General features: G+C 41.1%; 1 protein-coding gene across 5 annotated transcripts in view; it reads right to left on the bottom strand.

Annotated features, from left to right (window-relative positions):
* Positions 1-9134, bottom strand: part of zc3h13 (zinc finger CCCH-type containing 13) — a 137545-nt gene extending 128411 nt beyond the window's left edge. For 4 of the 5 annotated variants that reach the window (XM_059967851.1, XM_059967849.1, XM_059967848.1 and 1 more), the window contains exon 1: positions 9006-9134. The gene's annotated coding sequence lies outside the window, so the exon portion shown is untranslated. The remainder of the gene's footprint in view (positions 1-9005) is intronic. The other variant, XM_059967852.1, reaches the window with a different exon arrangement.
* Between the last annotated feature and the right edge of the window lie 13483 nt (positions 9135-22617).

Below are 22617 nucleotides of genomic sequence, written 5' to 3' on the forward strand. Positions count from 1 at the left end.
CTTTCAAAATAGTCTGTTTTGCCTCAAACACCTCATGAGAAAAATTTGTTCACAGCGGATTCCCACATCTCCCCCTTTCATTTAATTTCAACAATTCAAACAATACATAACTTCATTATGGTCCATGTAATCCACCAGTTGTGATTGGAAAGAAAAGTTTTGGAAAATTATAAATAACAAGAGTTGTGGAAAGGTATTAGAGAAAGGAAGATATTGCAACTGTCATCAAAATGACAAATTATAGATCAATTAAATCAACTTTTTTCATGTAGAGGTAAATCAACAATTCAAATTAATTTTATAGACCACTCAAATGGTCTGTTTACATTAAATCTCAGAAACTATGCATTACAAATGATACCAGAAAGATGAATGACAAATATAAAACCAGAACACAGCCTCAAATTAAAATACATCTGCAAGATAAAAGTTACTTGTAAATCATTAAAAACTCAAGTTTTTCACACAAAGCTTGTAAAATAAAGTTACAAGACAAAAGCCTGAGAATTAATAAATAGTTAGGATGCTGGAGAGGTTTTTTTTGAAGAATGTACTGTGTGGGTCATGAATCACCATCTGCATTTGCATTTCTTTTATAACATTTACACACTACAAGAAGCATAAGTAAAATTACCAATTTTTCAACAGTTTATTTTAATCCTGCTTTTCTTAAAAGTTTTCTTCCTTATAACAGGATGAAACTTTCTTGAGGTGCAGCTCCACAACACCTGTTGCCCTCTGATGGCTTATCCTTATTTGTATTCTACTTGTGATCGTAAGATTGTCAGTCGGCTATTTAAACACAACAGAAACCTAACCTGTTCCTACCTCCACATCATGTGCATACACACGTATATTAACTGAAAATTGATTTATTTATCATATAACCTAGCCAATTTCCCTTTCAATCCAGGATATCAAAAGCAATTGTTTCTTCATTAACACCACACTAAATAAAATCAGATAGAATATAACCTAATCATTTTTTATGCAGACACGAGTAACTCTTTAATGATTCCCAAATGAGCAGTATCTTTTATGCACTCTTTGAAAGGAATAATAAAGCTACACCAATGCCAGTCCATACAATATCTATGACCCTGTTATATCTGCCTCAGAGGCCAACGTCAGGACACCTTTCAAGAGGGCACTGAAAACCTGTGCTAAGCAAAGGATGAGAGTATCAAAGGACATCTTCAATCTCTCACTGCTGCAGTCAGGGGTCCTTCTTTTTCAAAAAAGCTTCAATTATACCAGTGCCAAGAAGAGCTGAGTGAGCTGCCTCAATGTCTATTACCCAGTTGCATTTACATCTACTGTGTTGAAGTGCTTTGAGATGTTGGTCATGGTTAGAATTAACTCCTGCCAAAGCAAGGACCTGGACCCACTACAATCTGCCTACTACCACAATAGGTCTACGGTAGGTGTAATTTCACTGGGTCTACACTCGGACTTGGATGACTCTATATCAGGTTGCAGTGATGGGGGTCCATCATCAAGGACGCCCACCACACAGGCCTTGCTCTCTACTCACTGCTGCCATCAGGAAGAAGGTACAGGAGCCTCAAGATGCATACCACCAGGTTATGGAATATTTATTACCCCTCAACCATCAGGCTCTTGAAACAGAGGGAATAATTTCACTTGTCCTATCACTAAACGGTTTCCACTCAGTTTCAAGGACTCTTCATCTCATGAAGAGTTTATTTTTTTTTGTTTATCATACTTTCCCCTTTTGTACTTGCACAGTTTGTTGTCTTTTGCACATTGGTTGTTTTTCTGTCCTACTGGGTCCAGTCTTTCATTGTGTTTCTTGAATTTTCTGTGTATACACACAAGAAAATGAATCTCAGGGTTCTAAATGGTGACATATATGTTCTTTGATAATAAATTTATTTGTACTTTGCTATTGATTACAACTCAGCATTCAACACAATCATCTCCTCAGCACTAATAAATAAGCTTCAACTCCTAGGCCTCTGTGCCTCCCTCTGCAACTGGATCCTTGACTTCCTAACTGGTAGTCCACAGTCAATGCAGATTGGAATAACATCTCCTCCTCACTGGCACACCTCAAGGATGTGAGCTTAGCCCACTGCTCTAATCTCTCTACACCCATGACTGTGTGGCTAGGCACAGCGTAAACACCATCTGTAAATTTGCTGACATCACAACTGTTGTCGGCAGAATCTCAGATGGTGATGAGGAGGTGCCCAGGATTGAGACAAATCAGCTGGTTGAGTTGTGCTGCAACAATAACTTTGCACTCCATGTCAGGAAGACCAAGAAACTGATTGTGAACTCCAGGAGGGGGAGTTGAAGGAACACACACCAGTCCTCATCGAGGGATCGGCGGAGGAAAGGGTGAGCAGTTTCAAGATCCTTGATGTCAACACCTCTGAAGATCTATTCTGGGCCCAACATATTAATGCAATTATGAAGACAGCACGTCAGTGGCCATATATCATTAGGTGCTTGAGATTTTGATGTCTCTATCAAATATATCATGGAGAGCAGTCTAACTGCCTGGTATGGCTGAGCCACTGCACAATATCAGAAAAAGCTGAAAAAAGTTGAACACTCAGCCAGTTTCACCATGGGCACCAGCCTCCCTACTAACGAGGACAGCTTCAAAAGGCAGCATTCATCAGTCAGAACACCCACCACCCAGGTGCCCTCTTCTCACCATCACCATCAGAGAGGAGGTACAGAAGCCTCAATGCTTCAGATTTCTGAATGAACAATGAACCCATGAAGACTACCTCACTACTTTTGCTCTTTTTTTTGCACTACACGTAATTTTTATATATACTTTTTAATAAGTTATAGTATATTTTGTGTTGCTCCATACTTCCGTCACAAAACCAATTTGAAAACATACACATCAGTGATAATAAACCTGATTCTGATCCTTGTCTAAATGAAGTGTCTCAACCCCAAAATGTCAACTGCCCATTTCCTTCAACAGCTACTGCCTGTTTCTCCAGCAACTTATTTACTTTTCAATTCACTCTTATCATCAGCTAATCCACTTGGGAGCTTTCTTTATGTGCCTTCTCTTTGTAAAGAATTATGGAGCAAATCTGGAAAGATTTATTAAATGTAGAAAAGATTGAAAGAAAGAAAAATTCAGATAGCTATGTAGAATAAAATGCTTAAAAACAAGCACTATGGCAACATTTTTCTTTAACAAAGAGCTTGAATTATATTTGAATCAGTAAGAAAACCATAATAAATCTAACATTCTCATAAAACAGGCACAATGGACCAAATGGTTGTTTTACACTGTAGAACATGTTACTGAAAAGATCAATAGCTACTTTCTATTTTTAAACTCTGTAAGCTATACAAACCAAAAGAAAGCACAAGATACAGTATAAGAAAATACCGTCTTGTTTTTCCATTTTAAACAACATAGGTTTGCCTTTTGCCAATCATTTTCATGAAAAAAATTACTGAACCAGTATTGTCCATCTTCAACTGAGCTGCGATGATGCTGCCTCTTTAAACTGGTAAAAGCTGTCTCCAAAACGGTCTCTTTTTGTGCTGTCAGTGGAAGTACTCTCAATATTACAGTAGTTCTTAGTGGTAGCAGTTGTGGGTAGCTCTACTGAGTAGTTGAAATGCATTTTGTAGATGCTACGATGTTTTCATGGAAGCAATTAATATTTAGGCTGGAACACAGAGTGTCAGTTAAACAGGCTGGTGCTTCTTGAGTATTGTCACAATTGCACTATGTAATATAGTCTATTAAAATTCTGACAAGCTTTGTGAATGATAAAGAGGGGGCAGGGGTGGAATTGGAACTGGATGACTCCTCAGGATCTCCAAAATTTGCTATGCACTTATAGCAACGGTATTAGTATGGTTGGTCAAGTTAAATCTTGTCCAATGGCGATCCCCAGAACTGGAATGCATGATTGTTAAGAGTAGGTGGCTGGACTCCCTCTGGTTGGTAGTGGCTGCTACCTAATTCATACATAATGAAAATATTGCTAAATCAGATCATGCCTTAATGACCGAATTCCGATGAAGGGTATCGGCCCGCAATGTTGACTCTTCATTCCTCTCAGTAGATGCTGTCTAACTTGCTGAGTTCCTCTAGCATCTTGTGTGTGTTACCCTGGATTTCAGGCATCTGCTGAACGTTGTGTGTTTATGCCTTAATGTTGTAAGATCATGTTGCATGCAGACATGGGCTGTTTCATTTTTTTTGAGGATATATGAATGGAATTGTACTTACTGCACTCATCAGTAATCAATCTGACTTCCAACTCCATGACTGATAGAAGGTCAATGATGAAGCAGCTGAAGATGGTTAGGACATGGGCCAAGCCTTGAGGAAATTCAGCAAAAAGATTTCCCATTGACTTTAATTTTAACAGTGCCTTTCGATGCCAGAGTCAAATTCTGCACTAATACGAAGAACAACAGTTCACATTTCACCTCAGAAATTCAGCTCTCTTACCCTTGTTACGATTAAGAGCGCAATGAGGTTAGGAGCCAAGAAGACTTGCAAGATTCAAATGAGCACTGAAGAATCTGTTACTGGTAAGTTCATGACAACAGTACTGTGAAACCAATAACACATTCTACCACTTTGCTGATCACAGTGAGAAAATGAACAGAAATGCATTTGGATGTATTGAATTTGTTCTGTTTTGTGGACAGGGCATACCAAGGTAATTTTTTACACTGTTGAGTAACAGTGATAACTGAATTGGACAAGGTTGTCTAGTTCTAAAGTGGAAGCAAAGAGCAAAATATGCTAGAAATACTCACTCCATACAGTGTGTGACCTGTTCAGCAATCCCAGAATTCTATTTGTATTTCAGAATCCCAGTATTTGCTAATTTTCCCTCTAGAACTTTGGCAAACTTCTCTATATGTGTCATGGAGAGTGTACTGACTGCTGAATCATGGCCAGTATGGAAGCACAAATGCCTTTGAATGGAAAATCCCACAAAAGATAGTGGATTCGGCCCCGTACATCAAGAGTAAAACCCTCCCAACCACTAAGCACATCTACATGAAATGCTGCTGTAGGAAAGCAGCATCCATCATCAGAGATCCCCACCACCCAGATCTTGCTCTCTTCTTGCTGCTGCCATCAGGTAGAAAGTACAAGAGCCTCAGGACTTGCATCACCAGGTTCAAGAACAGTTACTACCCTTCAACCATCCGGCTATTGAATAAAAGGGGTTAACTACACTCACTTGCCCATTATTGAAATGTTCCCACAACCAATGACCACACTTCAAGGACTCTTTATCTCACGTTCTCATTATTTATTGCTTTTGATTTATATTTGCATTTGCACTTGTTGTCTTCTGTACTCTGGTTGATCTTTCATTGATCTTGTTATAGTTACTATTCTATACATTTACTGAGTATGCCCACAGGAAAATGAATCTCAGTGTTGTATATGGTGACATATACAGTGACATACAAAAGTTTGGGCACCCCTGGTCAAAATTTGTGTTGCTGTGAATAGTTAAGTGAGTAGAAGATGAACTGATCTCTAAAAGTCATAAAGTTAAAGATGAAACATTCTTTTCAACATTTTAAGCAAGATTGGTGTATTATTTTTGTTTTGTACAATTTTAGAGTGAAAAAAAGGAAAGGAGCACCATGCAAAAGTTTGGGCATCCCAAGAGATTTGAGCTCTCAGATAACTTTTACCAAGGTCTCAGACCTTAATTAGCTTGTTAGGGTTATGGCTTGTTCACAGTCATCATTAGGAAAGGCCAGGTGATGCAAATTTCAGAGCTTTATCAATACCATGACTCTTCAAACCTTGTCCAACAATCAGCAGCTGCCTAGTGCTCTGAATATTAAAATAAATGATGCCCACAAAGCAGGAGAAGGCTATAAGAAGATAGCAAAGTGTTTTAAGGTTGCTGTTTACTCAGTTTGTAATGTACAGTCGGCCCTTCTTATCTGCAAGGGATTGGTTCTGGGACCTCTTGCGGATACCAAAATTAGCGGATGCTCAAGTCCCTTAATCAACCTGTATCAATACAGTGGACCCTAGGACCCAGCAGAACCCAAGACCTTATTTAACCTGGTTCAGTGCGGTGGACATTAGGACCCAGCGGCAGACATCTGAATCCCCAGTGTTTCTGTTCACGAAAATAATCACGATAACAATTGAAAATAAAGTGGAAACAATAAAGCGATCGGAAAGAGGTGAAACGCCATCAGTCATTGGAAAAGCGTTAGGCTACAGTCGGTCAAAGATCGGAACAATTTTAAAGGATAAAGTGATAAAGATAAAGTGAAAAAGATAAAGGATAAAGGAAAAGGATAAAGGGGCTGTGCCCCGATGAAAGCTACAATTATTACAAAGAAACGCAGTGGTTTAATTATTGGGTTTTGGGTTTTTGATCCTCCATATCAACCCGGCATGGTGGAGAGCGCACTCCATAGCAATCTGTCACTAGATCGAACTCAGGAACTTCCCGAGCCGGGCACTGAAACATACTTTAAGTGTTTTATATGCATAGAAAGGTGAAATATATACTATATATGAATGCAAATGTTTGACTAACTGATGCTAAATAATACTGGATGTACCTATTCTGACTTACTTAGTAAGAGAACTTCCAATATTTTTCGATCCCGATCCATGATAACCTACGCACATCGTCCTGTATACTGTTCTTTAAATCATCTCTAGATTACTTATAATACCTAATACAATGTAAATGCTATGTAAAATAGTTGTTATACTGCATTGTTTAGGGAATAATGATAAGAGAAAAGGTCTATACATACTCGAACAACAAGTGCTGGAAGAGCACTTCCGGGTTTTCGTGATTCGTGGTTGGTTGAATACGTGGATGCGGAATTTGCGGATAAGGAGGGCCGACTGTAATTAAGAAATGGCAGTTAACAGAAACGGTGGAGGTCAAGTTAAGGTTTGGAAGACCAAGAAAACTTTCCCAGAGAACTGCCTTAGGATTGCTAGAAAGGCAAATCAAAACCCCCGTTTGACTGCAAAAGACCTTCAGGAAGACTTAGCAGACTCTGGAGTGGTGGTGCACTGCACAAATACGACCTTCATGGAAGAGTCATCAGAAGAAAACATCTCCTGCATCCTCACCACAAAATTCAGCATGAGAAGTTTGCAAAGGAAAATCTAAACAAGCCTAATACATTTTGGAAACAAGTCCTGTAGACTGATGAAGTTAAAATAGAACTTTTCGGCCGCAATGAGCAAAGGTATGTTTGGAGGAAAAAGGGTGCAAAATTTCATGAAAGGAACACCTCTCCAACTGTTAAGCACAGGGGTGGATCGATCATGCTTTGGGCTTGTGTTGCAGCCAGTGGCATGGGGAACATTTCACTGGTAGAGGGAAGACTGAATCAATGAAATACCAACAAATTCTGGTAGCAAACATCACACTGTCTGTAAAAAAGCTGAAAATGAAAAAAGGGTGGCTTCTACAACAGGATAAGGATCCTAAACACACCTCAAAATCCACAATGGATTATCTCAAGAGGCGCAAGCTGAAAGTTTTGCCATGGCCTTCACAGTCCCCCGACCTAAACATCATCGAAAATTTGTGGATGGATCTCAAAAGAGCAGTGCATGCAAGACGGCCCAAGAATCTCACAGAACTAGAAGCCTTTTGCAAGGAAGAATGGGCAAAAATCCCCCAAACAAGAATTCTGTAGCTGGCTACAGAAAGCGTTTGCTAAAGGGGATGTTACTAAGTACTGACCATGCAGGGTGCCCAAACTTTTGCTTCGGGCCCTTTTCCTTTTTTGTTATTTTGAAACTGTAAAGGATGGAAATAAAAAAGTAATCTTGCTTAAAATATTAAAGAAATGTGTCATCTTTAACTTTATTCCTTTTGGAAATCAGGTCATCTTTTGCTCACTTAGCTATTCACAGTAACAGAAATTTTGACCAGGAGTGCCCAAACTTTTGCATGCCACTGTATGTAATTTGATAATGAAATTTATTTTGAACTTTTGAAATATTTAATATCATGTAGTCTAGTCTCATTACCTTGGCTGAATACTGTGTTCTCAGCCATTTCTTGAGTGAAGCAAATTGGCTGAGAAATGGCTTCTATAACAAGTATCACAGAAGGAAGCACAGGTTCATCACTACAACACATCCATCAAATGCCACTGGCTAATGAAGGGTGCCTGTTTTCCTTTAGGAAACAAAAGTTCACAGATTCAAAATCTGGGGAAATGATCCAAATTCATCCAGTTGGGTATTCATCATTGCATGATTTCAATAATGGAAAACCAAACTGAGTTCATTCAGCACACTGATACTCAAAGAGAGTACTCCACTCCCCCAATTGCTACTGCGATTTTTAGACAAAACATCACAGCATTCTGTACTAGTTCAAATATGTGCCTCTCAAATTTTTCAACTAATTCAAAACTCACAGAAACTCAATAAGCTGTCGATCTGCCTCCACAGACACAGTCTGTCCTGCTTGGTAATTCCAACATTTTATATTCTTATTTCAGGAAGACAAGAGGTAGCTCTTCAGCTGTAGCATAAAAATGACAGTGATTATGCAGCAGTGCGATTTAAACACTCGGAAAGCAGTTCTGTGTCCTTAGAGACGTATTTCGAGCGGATCTTATAGAACTGCCCAACAATAAATATGGACAAATTATACGATTCTTGGAATCTTGTTCTCTTGAGCATGAATGGAAGGAGGGTTTAGTAGCTGGCATTAAAACGTACACACAAGCAGAGTCTGGATTCCCTTTAACACACACACACTCGGTCGATTCCCGTTAACATGCACTGTTGGCTGGCCAAAGAGAATCTAAACAATCGAGGCCTGCCCTTTTGTCCTGAGGGGGCCATCCGACCACGTCAATCCCGAGAGAGACGCAGCTGGCGACCCGGAACCGAGGGCCGAGGTTCTTTGGTCGGCCAGGCCTCGCAGATGCTGCAATGAGGCATCCCTCCTGTCCGTGCCGCCATCGGCCTGGGCACACAGCTGCGAAACGGGTAACCGTAATACCTTGAGCGTTGAGATCGCCTCTTGGCTGAGGGAAATCCGCCGCCCCGCCGCCCCGCCGCCTCAGGCTCGCGCGGCCCAACGCGACGCCATCCAGCTCCCGGTTCGGTCACGACGTCATCTCCGCGCGACGGCTTTCCCAGGGACGCGCATGCGCTGGCCGGTGAATGGCGCTCCGTCCACGGCGGGAAAGCCAAGCTGCGAGGAGCGTCAATCAGAAACGTTTTTTATTTAGATACCAGCTCAGACAGAGAATCTGAGTCAAAAGTTTGGTTGACGAGTTTTCATTGGGACCAGTTGAAAAGAACTTAGAAAAAACGGGAATTAAAACGGAAACGGCCTGCGGAGAGAAGTTAAATATTTCAGGTCGAAGGTTCAGAAATGGGAGGGAGAGGATATAACTTAGTATTAAGTTAGTGGTAGTTGGGGGATAAAGGGAATAGCACTGTTTGGGTAAAGCTATGGGAACCCAGGGGAAGAAATTGTAGAGGTCATTGAGTTGATGAGTTAACAGAGATAGGACTTATATACCAGGTCATTTTCTGTTACTGAAGGGGAAAGAAAAATGAATATCACAGATGATTTGATCTTTATAGTAAAATTTGATACTGAGTCTGGAGAGTTACATTGCACTTCATTGTAATAGTGTAGATGTGGCATGTCTTGTGGTTGCATGGGAAAGTGGAGTGGTTGGTGAGGATGGAATCTCATTGCAGATCCCAAAAATAGCACACATTATCCATTGAATGTGTAGGTAGATGAGGACCAGTCAAAGACGATCCTTTGTCTAACAGGAGAGAGTCTGTAGCTTGTTCTGGATGTTCATTGTCAGCCTAAGCCCTGAGACCGATACAGAGACACAGATGCAGAAAAGGAAGAGTCAGGGATGGCCTGTGTAAAAGTGAGAAGACAGCGGATTGGCCTCAGTTGCTGAAGTGTATAACTTGACATTTATGCACAATATTCTGAATCTGATGTATTTGCCCATTCAATCAATTTATCTAAATTGCCTTGAAACTTCTAGCTCAGATCAAACAGTGAACTTTGTTATACCTAACTGCTCAATGTCTGACATCTGTTGATATTGATTCTTACTGTCTGTTTATCGTCTGTCAACCAGTTTTCAATGTATGACAGTATATTGTGCTAATTTCCTTCAGTTCTACATCTTACATGGGGCCAAGTGAAACATCACATCCATTAGTTCTCTTGTACCTATTCAACCAGTTCCATAATTTAAAAGAAAACTTGCAGTTATGTTAAAAAATGGTTTCCTTTTCTAAATGCTGACTTTGTCTAAAAGCAAAGGAAATAAGTTACGTTGTTATGCATTGTTCATTACAGTTTGTAGTAGCTGGGGGCCGGCAGATCTTTTGCTGACCATTCACTATTGCTCAGTTACGCTTAGCTTACCTGTAGATACGCTGAAGTTTCATCACTTGAAGATTGCATGTTTGCTGATTGCTAATAAAGGATTGAATACATATCTTTGACTTTTGGAGCAAAGTTTATTACAGTAACGGTCCGCCAGCAGCTTTGAAGAGACGAAGAACAGGCAGAGCAACTTCAAAGAAACCAGGAACAGATAGAAGAGCAATTTCAGAGAAAGGTGGAGCAGTTTAAGTCAGGAAGAAATTACAACCAAGATGGTAGAGTTAAAGAGCTAAGCTTCAAATTCTATGGATGCTAAACATGCCCCAGCAAAGCAGTTGTGTGGTGAGATTTCCTATGTTGACATGGAACAGAGAAATTCCAGCATACTCAAAAGTTTAAAGTACAAGGTTCAAAATAAAATTTATTAAGAGAGCACATAATTGTAACCACAAACAACACTGAGATTCTTTTCCCTGTGGGCATACTCAGCAAATCTATAGAACAGGATTAATGAACAACAAACTCTGCAAATGCAAAGAAAAATAAATATATATTTGATGTCAATGTGGATACATTTGAGGAACAAATGTCTCTGAGCCACCAGTTTGAACCCCAAGGGATAGTTCAGGGTGTTCACTCTCACCCTGCACCAAGGAGGTACTCTGAACCTATGCCATATCCAATAGCACAAAGTACTTATGAGAACACTGATTTAGAGTATGATGACACTTGTGTTTCAGGACTAAATGCTGTGCTGGAGCACATGGCCAGCTGGATCACTGGCCAAGCTCAACCTGACAGGAAAAGAAACTAGCATTCTCTTGCGCAAGGTCGGTCACGAGAAGGTCGTGTGTAGCTACATCATTTCAGGATGGGAAGTGGCTGGCCTAGTGAAAACTACTGTGAACAGCCTAACATCTATATGCAGGAATATATGCCCACCTACAAAGTGAACATACCTCGTCAGAGAGATCTTCAGGAATGGTCTCACCTGAAGCATATTCTTTTGCCAGAATTGAGTTAGAGATTGAGCTGGTGATAGGGTGAATGCACCTAAGGTATTGACTATAAGACCACAAGATACAGGAGCAGTTTAGGCCATTTGGCCCATCAAGTCCGCTTGCCATTTCATCATGGCTAATCCAATCTTCCTCTCTGCTCCATTCCCCGATCTGCTTCTATATCTCTTCATGCCCTGACCAATCAAGAATCTATCAATTTCTGCCTTAAATATAGATAAAGAAGTGGCCTCCGCAGTTGCCTGTGGCAAAGAATTCCAAAGATTCACCACTCTCTGGCTAAAGAAATTCCTCCTCATCTCTTCTAAAAGGATGCTCTTCTATTCTGGGGAAGTGTCCTCTGGTCTTAGACTCTCCCATCATAGGAAACATCCTCTCCACATCCACTCTATCAAAGCCTTTCACAATTCGATAGGTTCCAATGAGGTGTCCTCTCATTCTTCTGAATTCTAGTGAATGGAGGCACAGAGCCATCAAACGCTCTTCATATGACAAGCTCTTCGATCCTGGAATCATTTTAATGAACCTCCTTTGAACCCTGTCCAGTTTCAGCACATCCTTTCTAAGATGCTAAGGGGCCCAAAACTGCTCACAATACTCCAAGTGGGGCCTCACTGGTGCTTTATAAAGTTTCCACATTACATCCTTGCTTTTATATTCTAGTCCTTTGGAAATGAATGCTAACATTGCATTTGCCTTCCTCACCACAGACTCAACCTGCAAATTAGTCTTTAGGGAATCTTGAACAAGGACTCCCAAGTCCCTTTGCAACTCAGTTTTTTTGTATTTTCGCTCCATTTTGAAAACAGTCAATTCTTTCTTCTTCCAAAGTGTGACCATACACTTCCTAAAACTGTATTCCACCTGCCCCTCCACCTATCTTCATATTGTCTGCAAACTTTGCAACAAAGCCATTAATTCCATCATCCAAATCATTCACATATAACATAAAAAGAACTAACGCAGACCCATGTGGAACACCACTAGTCACCGGCAGCCAACCAGAAAAGCCTCCCTTCATTCCCACTTTTTGCCTCCTGCCAATAGCCACTGCTTTATCCATGCTAGAATCTTTCCTGTTGTACCACAGGCTCATAGCTTGTTAAGCAGCCTCATGTGGCACCTTGTTAAAATCCAAGTTCAGAACATCAAACGATTCTCCTTTGTCTATCCTGCTTGTTCTACAAAGAATCCAACAGATTTGTCAGGCAGGATTTTCCCTTGAGGAAACAATGCTGACCACAGCCCATTTTATCATATGCCTCCAAGTACCCTAAGACCTCATTCTTAATAATTGATTCCAACATCAACTGATGTCAGACTAACTGGCCTGTAGCATCCTTTCTTCTGCCTCTCTCCCTTCTTGAAGAATGGAATGATATTTGCAATTTTCCAGTCTTCCAGAACTATTCTGGAAGCTATGGGCACTCGCATGGGCCCTAGCTATGCCTGCCTCTTCGTGGGTTATGTGGAATAGTCTATGCTCCAAATCTATACTGGTACTGCTCCCCAACTTTTCCTTTGATACATTGACGACTACATTGGTGCTGCTTCCTGCACCCATGCTGAGCTCGTCAATTTCATTGACTTTGCCTCTAACTTTCATCCAGCCCTCAAATTCACTTGGTCCATCTCGGACACTTCTCTTCCCTTTCTTGATCTCTCGGTCTCCATCCCTGGAGATAGACTGTCCACTGACATCTTCTATAAACCCACTGACTCCCATAACTACCTTGATTATACCTCTTCCCACCCGGCCAAATGCAAAAATTCTTTTCCCTATTCCCAGTTCCTCTGTCTCCGCCACATCTGCTCCAAGGATGAGGCTTTCCGTTCCAGGACATCCCAAATGTCCTCTTTAAGAATCGTGGTTTCCCTTCTGCCATCATCAATGATGCCCTCACCCGTATCTCCTCCATTTCCAGCACTTCGGCCCTCACCCCATCCTCCCGTCACCACAACAGGGACTGTGTCCCCCTTGACCTCAACTATCACCCCGCCAGCCTCCAGATCTAGCATATTATCCTCCACAACTTCTGCCACCTTCAACAGAACCCCACCACTAAGGACATCTTTCCGTCTCTACCCCTCTCTGCTTTTCGCGGGGATCGTTCCCTCCACGACTGCCAGGTCCACACGTCCCTCCCCACAGATCTCCCACCTGGCACTTATCCCTGCAAGCGTAAGTGCTACACCTGTCCCTACACCTGATCTCTTACCACCATTCAGGGCCCCAAACAGTCCTTCCAGGTGAGACAACACTTCACTTGTGAGTCTGTTGGGGTAATCTATTGCATCCGGTGCTCCTGGTGCGACCTCCTCTACATCGGTGAGACCCGACGCAGATTGGGGGACTGCTTCGTCAAGCACCTCCACTCCGTCCGCCTCAACAGACAGGATCTCCTGATTACCACTCACTTGAACTCTCCTTCACATTCCCATTTGGATATGTGCATACATGGCCTCCTCTACTGCCATGATGAGGCCAAACTTCGGTTGGAGCAACAACATCTCATATACTGTCTGGGTAGTCTCCAGCCCCTTGGTATGAACATCGAATTCTCCAACTTGCGGTAATTCCCTCCCTCACCCTTCCCCCATCCCACCTTCACTCTGTCTCCTCTTCTAGCTGCCTATCTCCTCTCATGACTCTGCCTTCTTCTACTATCCATAGTACTTTCCCCTGACATCCCTTCTTCACCTCTCCTGCCTATCTCCTCCCCCACCCCTTGATCTTTCCTCTGATTGGTTTTCCACCCTCCCCCCACCTTCTTTATAGGGCCCCTGCCCCCTCCTTCTTTAGTCCTGACGAAAGGTCTTGACCCGAAACATTGACTGCTTCTTTCAACGGATGCTGCCTGACCTGCTGAGTTCATCCAGCTTTTTTGTACGTCTTGATTTGACCACAGCATCTGCAGTGTACTTGGTGTTTACTATTCTGGAATCTAGTACTTCTTGAAAGATCATTTCTAATGCCTTAACAATCTCTTCAGCCTCCTCTTTCAGAACCCTGGAGTGTACACCATCTGGTCCAGGTGACTTATCTATTCATTTTCCCAAGAACCTGTTTCCTAGTAATGGTAACCTCACACATTTCACCCCTGACACCTGGAACTTCCACCACACTGCTAGTGTCTTCCAATGTGAAGACTGATGCAAAATACTTATTCAGTTCATCTGCCATTTACTTGTCCCCTGTTATGACCTCCCCAGCATTGTTTTCAACCAGTCCGATATCCACTCTTGCCTCCTTTTACACTTTATGTATCTGAAGGAACTTAATATTATTGGCTAGCTTACTTTCGTATTCCATCTTTGCCTTCGTAATTACTTTTTTTTAGATGTTTTCTGTGGGTTTTTAAAAGCTTCCCAATCCTCAAACTTCCAACTAATTTTTGCTCTATTATATGCCCTCTCTTTGGCTTTTATGTTGGCTTTGTCTTCTCTTGTTAGCCATGGTTGTACCATCTTGCCTTTAGAATACTTCTTACTCTTTGTGATGCCTTCCCTATTGCTTCCAGAAACTCTAGCCATTGCTGCTCTGCTGTCATCCTTGCCAGAGGTCTTTTCCAATCAATTCTGGCCAACTCCTCTCATGCCTCTGTAATTACCTTTACTCCAAATTTGTTCCTCAAATTTCAGGGTAAATTCGATCATAGCATATCATGATCACGAGGATTATTTTATCTTAAGCTCTCTAATCAATTCCAGTTTATTGCACAACACCCATTCCAAGATGGCTGATCCCCTAGTGGGCTCAGCCACAAGCTGTTGTATAAAGCCGTCTCATAGGCAATCTAAAAATTTCCTCTCCTGGAATCTAGCACCAATCTGATTTTCCCAATCTGCCTGCATATTGAAATCCACCATGACAATTTGAAAGTATTGGAGCCGTTGCAAGTGATTTGCAGTGTTAATGATGGACCCCATACAATCAGAACAAAGTTGGGCTGGACTGTTAATGTGACTGCAGAAAGGAGACTGAGATGGTAGAGAAGACTACACTTGGCCAGAGTGGGCAATTAATGGGACTTCAGTTTTGCGCTTGGATGAGCTTTGGCAGCAGGGATTCAAGATTTTCCTGAATTCAGTCAGGAGGAACAACCTGGTTTGGCAGGCGAAGAGAATCCCGGATACACTTCTTACTAAAAGAGGACACTTGTGTGAATGTGGAGATTTACTGTCTCCTGGGTCTTGGTAGCATGTAGTTGCAATTATTCTAGTATACTAATTAAGGGGCTGGAATGTAGGAGCCATGTATCTGTTCTCTATTGCTTTGTATTCTGTGTTGCGTGTTAATTAATAATAACCAGTCACATGAGTGGGGGTGCGATAAAAGGGAAGGGGATCATGCTTTGTTCATTACAATTTGTTGTGGCTGGGGGCCAGCAGATGTCATATCTTTTGACCACTTAATATCAGTCAATTACGCTTAGCTCATGTTTGGGTATGCTTAAGTTTCATCACTTCAAGATTGTATGTTTGCTAATTGCTAATAGAAGGATTGAATATACATCCTTGACTTTTGGATCAAACATTACTTGGAATGAGGATGCATCACGCAAGTATAGCAAATCTGTAGGGTCACCAGCAGCAGCGATTGTTTTGGTTTCGGTTTGGTTTGGCTGCTACACCTTTTGTTAAAGTCTAGTGGGATTCCATTTGCCACTTCCTAATATAAAGGCGCAGATCCATAATCTGTAGAACTTTGGAAAATGACAATCAATACATCCACTATTTCCATGGGTAGCTCCTTTAATACACTGAATGAGTGAAGATCTTTCCACATAGATACATAGAATGAGGGTACAAGGTCTCTGTATGGTAAAGTTAAAACACATCTTATCCAAAGCAGGTTTGGAGTTTTCAATTTGGAGTGTTCAAGTCCGTGGATAAGTGTTCAAGTAAAGAGGAACCATTCTTGATGCTGATAAATTTAGATTTTTTTCTTGTCAAAATACCTTTTCAATTGAAACTGATGACAACTAATTAAATCAAGCAATTTATGGACCCCAAGAATAGATTGGCTGTACGTTAAAATCAGAAGTGTGGGGTTCACAAACAAGAGAAAACCTGTAGATGCTGGAAATCTGAGCAACACACACAAAATGCTGGAGGAACTCAGTGGGTCAGGCAGCATCTATGAAAAAAATACAGTCGACAGTTTGGGCCGAGACTCTTCAGCAGGACAGCTAGTGTGGGGTTCACATCAATCAAATTGTCACAGATGTGGTTTTGTATTTTAGCAAGTATATTTGAGAGGCAAACTTGCAAACACATTGTGGACAGAATTGATCACCTGTAGATATGGGTCATACTCCTTTGAGTGATTTCTGGAGAGGGTTATATTTAGATTCAACTAGAGTTTACATGACCCTGTTTAAAGTTAAAAGTGCTAATGGTTTAAGGAGGGGCAGTAGTATGTACTTTGCAGCTTTTGCTCTTTATTTTTCTATTTTTGGTCAAATTGCAAAAAAATAAAAGGAGCATAAACACAGAATATAAAACACCAACCCACAAAGTCATCGAAAGAGCCCAGGCATATTCAATTCAGCTCAGTTCAATTCAATATCGGTCGTGCTAGTTTTGTAGTGTTTTTAAACACTGCTCCTCTGAGAGACTTGACAATTTTTACCCCCAGTTAAAGAAGTTCAGGTCACATTCACAACTGGTAAGAGAGGGCAGATGTGAGGGCTCCTTGCCTACAGCCTCTTGAGTCTATGCTAGTTCTATGTAAGAACAACTGAGCTAGTCCTACTCCTTGCTCTCTCCCCATTGCTCTATAAATCCTTTCCTTTCACGTACTCATTTGCTTCAAGTGACTTGGCTTCCACTACTACTCTTGGCAGTATTACTTTGCTGTTCTGAAAAATATTGTATCTCTGTTCTAGTATTTACCAATCACCTTCTTTCTCTTTTAACCCCTCAGAAACGGAAAGGCATCATTTAGCCCATGGATTCTACATCAGCACCTACACAATCACACCAGTACCATTCCCTCTCTCCTTATTTCCCTGTAACCCTGATAGTGTTTTCCTTGATACACTGATTGGAATATGTAATTTCTGAGACGCCGGGTCGTTCCCTTACTGGGCTCCTCCAAAGTTTCCAGATTTCCTTTATTGCTTAAGCAACCATTGAGTTACTTTCTGAAGGTTTCCCTGACCTTCACACTCCGACTTGAAAAGTCCATCCTCACCACAGTTGTAATAGAAAATACCGGCTGCTTCCTTTGTCAAGAGACCCCAGTCAGCAGCAGCCCTCTGCTTGGTATGCCCTACTGGTGGGTCCGTTTTCTTATCGGACATCACACTTGGTGGTAGCACTAGCCAACATCAGGCAAGATAGCTTGGCTTGGAATTTTTTTTACTGCATCCTGCAAAATCCCCACGTGTGGCATCAGGGGTTGCTTCAGCAACAGCGGCTACGACTGAGGACTGTACCCTGTTGACGGAGGCCTCCCGCTCCTCCCATCGTGTTTTCCTCCTCTCTTACTTCTCTGATCAGCTCAACAAATGAGGGAGGGGGACATGTGAGTCATTCGAATGCTTAAACCAATCACATCGCATGACAGTGTGTCCTTCACAACTTGCTCCAACCTTAATTGATTTATTTCAGCCATTTGAATGGCCCCTTTATGGCAGAAGCAAGTCAGCTGTCTTCCAAGCCTGACAATGTAGGCAGGAAGTTCCTCCCCTTTCTTCTGGAACGTGTGCCTGAACCTCTTCATAAGCTCCACTGAGCTGTCTGTCATGCCACAAACATTCTTCGAAAGGGTTCCATGATTTTCCTTGTTTTGTGACTATCTGGGAAGATGAATTTCAGGGTTGTACACTGCAAACAATATATACTTTCCAATTTGTGGAGAGTTTTTATTCTAGGCATTTTTCAAAAACCATAATGCTTCTTTTCACATAATAATGTGCTTATGATAGATTTGTCTGAGAATCTGGTGTGCTTCAAGTATAATCTTGAGTAACAAACAGCCTAAATAAGAGCCTGGGGTATTACAGGAGAGATAGAGCAAATTGGCTGACTGGCAGGAAGCAAAGAGTGGGAATGCAGGGGACCTTTTCCGTTTGGCTTCCAGTGACTAGTGATGTTCTACAGGGGATGGTGTTGAGACCGCTTCTTTACACGTTATATGTCAACAGTTTGGATGTTGGCTTTGTGGCCAAGTTTGCAGACGGTACCAAGATAGAAGGAAGGGGTAGGTAGTGTTGAGGAAGCAGAGAGTCTGTAGAAAGACATTAGGGGAGTGGGCAAAGAAGTGGCAGGTGGAATACAATGTTGGATCATGCACATTGGTAGGAGTAAAGCTGTAGGCTATTTTCTAAACAGGGAGCAAAGGGACTTGGGAGTCCTTGTGCAGAATTCTCTGAAGGTTAATTTGCAGGTTGAATTGGTGGTGAGGAAGACAAATGTGATGTTAGCATTTATTTTGCGAGGAATAGAATATAAAAGCAAAGATGAGATGCTGGGTCTTTATTAGCCATTGATCAGATCGTACCTGGAGTATTGTGAGCAGTTTTGGGCACCTTACTTAAGAAGAAATGTGCTGGCATTGGAGAGGATCCAGAAGAGATTCAGAAGAATGATCCTGGGAATGAAAGGGTTAGTTTATGAGGAGTTTTTGATTACTCTGGGCTGTTACACTCTGGAGTTTAGAAGGAGGAGGGGAAAAATCAGACTTGAGAGCAGACCTGATAAGTTGAACGGCCTTATTCTGCTCCTGTGTCTTATGAATATAGAAGGCCTATATTTTTCCGTATGTTTGATGAGGTCTTTCAGGATATCTGACAATTATTCAATAATTGACCGATAGCCATCGCTATTTTTGTTTTATGAGGAAGGGAAACAAAGTCTCTGTGATCAAGTTTAATTCTGGATAAATAACCATCAATTGAAATCGTTATGTAACCCAGGTTAATTAAACCCAAAGATGTAAATTTCCACCTGCAGAACTAGGAAAGCGAGGTGTACCGATTAAAAAAAAAGAATTTGGAAAAAAGAGCGCTATGCGAGAACGGGGCGCGGCGGACTCAGGCGCGGACACGGAGAGAAACACAGCATCGATTAGAAGCTGAAGACGTGAACTGTTGAGAGTGGAATTAGTAGTGTGCATCTTTACCCTACTAACTTGAAACCCTCAGGGTGAAACCCCTGGAGGAGAGACATTAGCGATAAAAGATTTATCGTAGTTACATGCAGCGCTTTAACAAGACAATATCGGGGGAGACAGGTGTCCCAAATCCGTACCGTGTAGTCGGGAATTACAGTAGTTCTGCAAAATCTTATCAAGGGATTTGGTCAAGTTTTTTTGTACCAGGTTGTGAATTGACTTGCCGTGGATGATGAACTACTGTATTTCATTCCAATGAACCAAGAAAGAAAATTTCGAGCCACCCAAGATTTGGCGAACCAGCGCGGGAACGAAATGCGTAATGACGCAGTGGATTTGATATGGTGTTTACTTTCATTCGAAGACTACGAATTTGATTTTCTGCAAGAGCTGATTATTTTTGCGAAGACTTTGACAAGTTACTGAATGAGATTTACTTTGTTTAAAAGTTGTGATGTTGGAGAATTGTGAAAGAAGTTAAACTAAGTATATATACTTTTTGAATTAGAATTTAAACTTTCAGATATACTGCCTGGAACAGAAAATGAAGTTAACTATAATACTTAAGAATGGGAATTATATTTAGTTAACTAGGGATAAGTAAAAAGGAAAGTTTAGTCTGTAAAATTTTAAGTAGGGAATAACACTAGTTTTAATTAGAGAGATGAGGGTAATAAAGGAGTCTCACTGATTCTAATTAAAAAGGAGTTTGTTTTGGTTTGATATCTAAGATTTGGAACCTAAACAATGTTGGAATTTTGAATTATTTTTGCACATTTAAATATTTGGTACATTTTTTTCTCTTATAGACAAACCTTATCCCCTGAATTGTGTGGTTTCTATTCACTGCCTCCTTACAATACCTAGAACCTTCTGATGGCCTACTAGCACCAAGTGTAATTTGATTTTCTCAGAGTGTGGTGACTAGCCACAGGGTGATAAGCCCAGTGCTACACAGGTGTTACAGTTAATTCCCTATGATAAACTGAACAATATTTTGACTTTGAGAAGAATATGGAATCCTGAGACCATGTTTGGTGAGTAATCAACCACTCTGACCACTTTGAATCTGGAAGAAAAGTTAGTCCTAAGCGTGAAATGTCAACTGCACTCTTTTCCATAGATGTTACCCTGGCCTGCAGAGTTCCTTCAGCATTTTGTGTGTGTTGCTTGGATTTCCAGCATCTGCAGATTTTCTCTTGTTTGTAAAGTTTATTGTGAGTTTGGGAAGAGAAGGTCGCAAAGGGTTGGTGGAAGACTTCTCACTCTGCTCTGTATAACTCTGTAAGCAGTGTCTTTAACAGGGAGAGTGCTTCCAACTAGATAAGCAACAATAACCAGAACCATACTGAAAGAAGATACAGGGTGTATGATGGCTTATGTATACAAAATGCATCCCAGTCATGTATGGCAGCAAGAATTACAATGAAATTGTAGCATTGTATCCTGATGTACAGTCTTCTCATGTGGATTCAAGTAAATGGGGCATATCCAAATGGTAAAACTGTCTATGTGGATTTTGAAATTACTGGGTTTGGAGAACTATAAATGTGGATCAACTGAGTTACACTTGTAGTTCCACCTCCCCTCCCCACCAATCTGCAAGAATCTTTCACTAACTCCAGTTTTTCCCATTTCTGTTATCTTGGAGTATACGTTATTTGACACATTTTGAAATGTGTCAAGGTTTTAGGTGATTTCTTATATCCCCACAGTCTAAAAACATTACTTGATACCAAAAATGTGATTTGATGCAGGCTGATGTTATTGAAGGGAATAAGTGTAATTCACTCAATACACTTCCAAGTATCATAGTGTTATAAGTTATAACAGGTGGGAATTATTTGAAACTAGCTGCTTTATCTGACCTTGCTTAGCTTATTATGATGACTGTAATGCTTGCATTTTTTTTCCATGCAATAGAGTTTTAAAGCATTCCTCAAACGAAATGAAATCTAATGTATAACTATTTCAGGAATGATATACATACATTGTTAGAACCATCTAGTTTAACTAAAGTTATCAATAAAAACATACACTGAAAATATGGTTATAAAAATTACAATTAATATAACTTAAGTTGTGTACTTATTTGCAATGTGTAAGTTTATTTGATTTCAGCGTTAAAGTACTTCAGAATAAAATGTATTTTTTCCTTTTCAGTCTGCTCTTGAAATGTTTAGATTAGCTTTATCTCCAGCTCTGCAGCAGCCTGCAACGTATGTCTGACCAAGGGAATAGGTTGAGTTTCTGGATGAGTTTAATCACTTCCAGTCATTGTTCTCTTGCCTTTGTTATGAACCCTGTAACTGGGTCACATACCAGCAAAAATAGAGAGGCCTGTTGAAGTCTGATGGTACTATTTTTAAAAGTATTTATTGAAAAGGGGGCACAAAAGTAAGATTAATGCAAACATACAGATAATATATGTCGTCAATACTAAATCTAAAAGCGCGGGTATAATAATAATCAATAAGAAATAGCTCTATTGTTGTCTAGGGGATTATGTATTGTCCGGTGGAAATATAAAAGTCACTGTTAGTTCGTTCAAGCTGCAGCGTTTTGGGTTTAAGAGAGAGACGGTTTAAACTTGCCCAGGTCTTTTATGATGCCAATCCTTTGAGTCGTGGGGAGTTGGTTTCCCGTTGTTAGCTAAAAGCCGTTTTCCGTGGTACCAGCCACCAGTCCCAGGCAACGGAACTGAACGCACGTGGCCTCCTTCAAATGGCTTCCCGCTATTACGGGAGCGCTCGCATTTCTTCTGGTGTGTCTGAGGGGCTGTTCCCACAGACCCTCTTTTATCCTGACTCGCAGGGTCGCAGATGTTAATCAGGTTGGGGGTGATGCAATCCCTCCCTCAACCAGCCCACTTTGCCTGAGGGCTTCCACGTAGTACAGTCTTCAATCCATAAATTCGCCTTCCGGAGACAATGGCCATGTCCCGTAGCTTTATATCACTGGGGGAGCGAGACATTCCGCACGTCTCTCTCTCATTTCCTGGGTCCCCTGACCCAACCCAATTGTGATCTTGCGATTCTCACAAAGGAGGGGGCTGCAGGCATAGCACCTTGTTATAACAAAACTTGTTTGAACAAGGAAC

Source organism: Hypanus sabinus, chromosome 4, assembly GCF_030144855.1.
Source record: "Hypanus sabinus isolate sHypSab1 chromosome 4, sHypSab1.hap1, whole genome shotgun sequence".
Taxonomy (NCBI): Eukaryota; Metazoa; Chordata; class Chondrichthyes; order Myliobatiformes; family Dasyatidae; genus Hypanus; species Hypanus sabinus.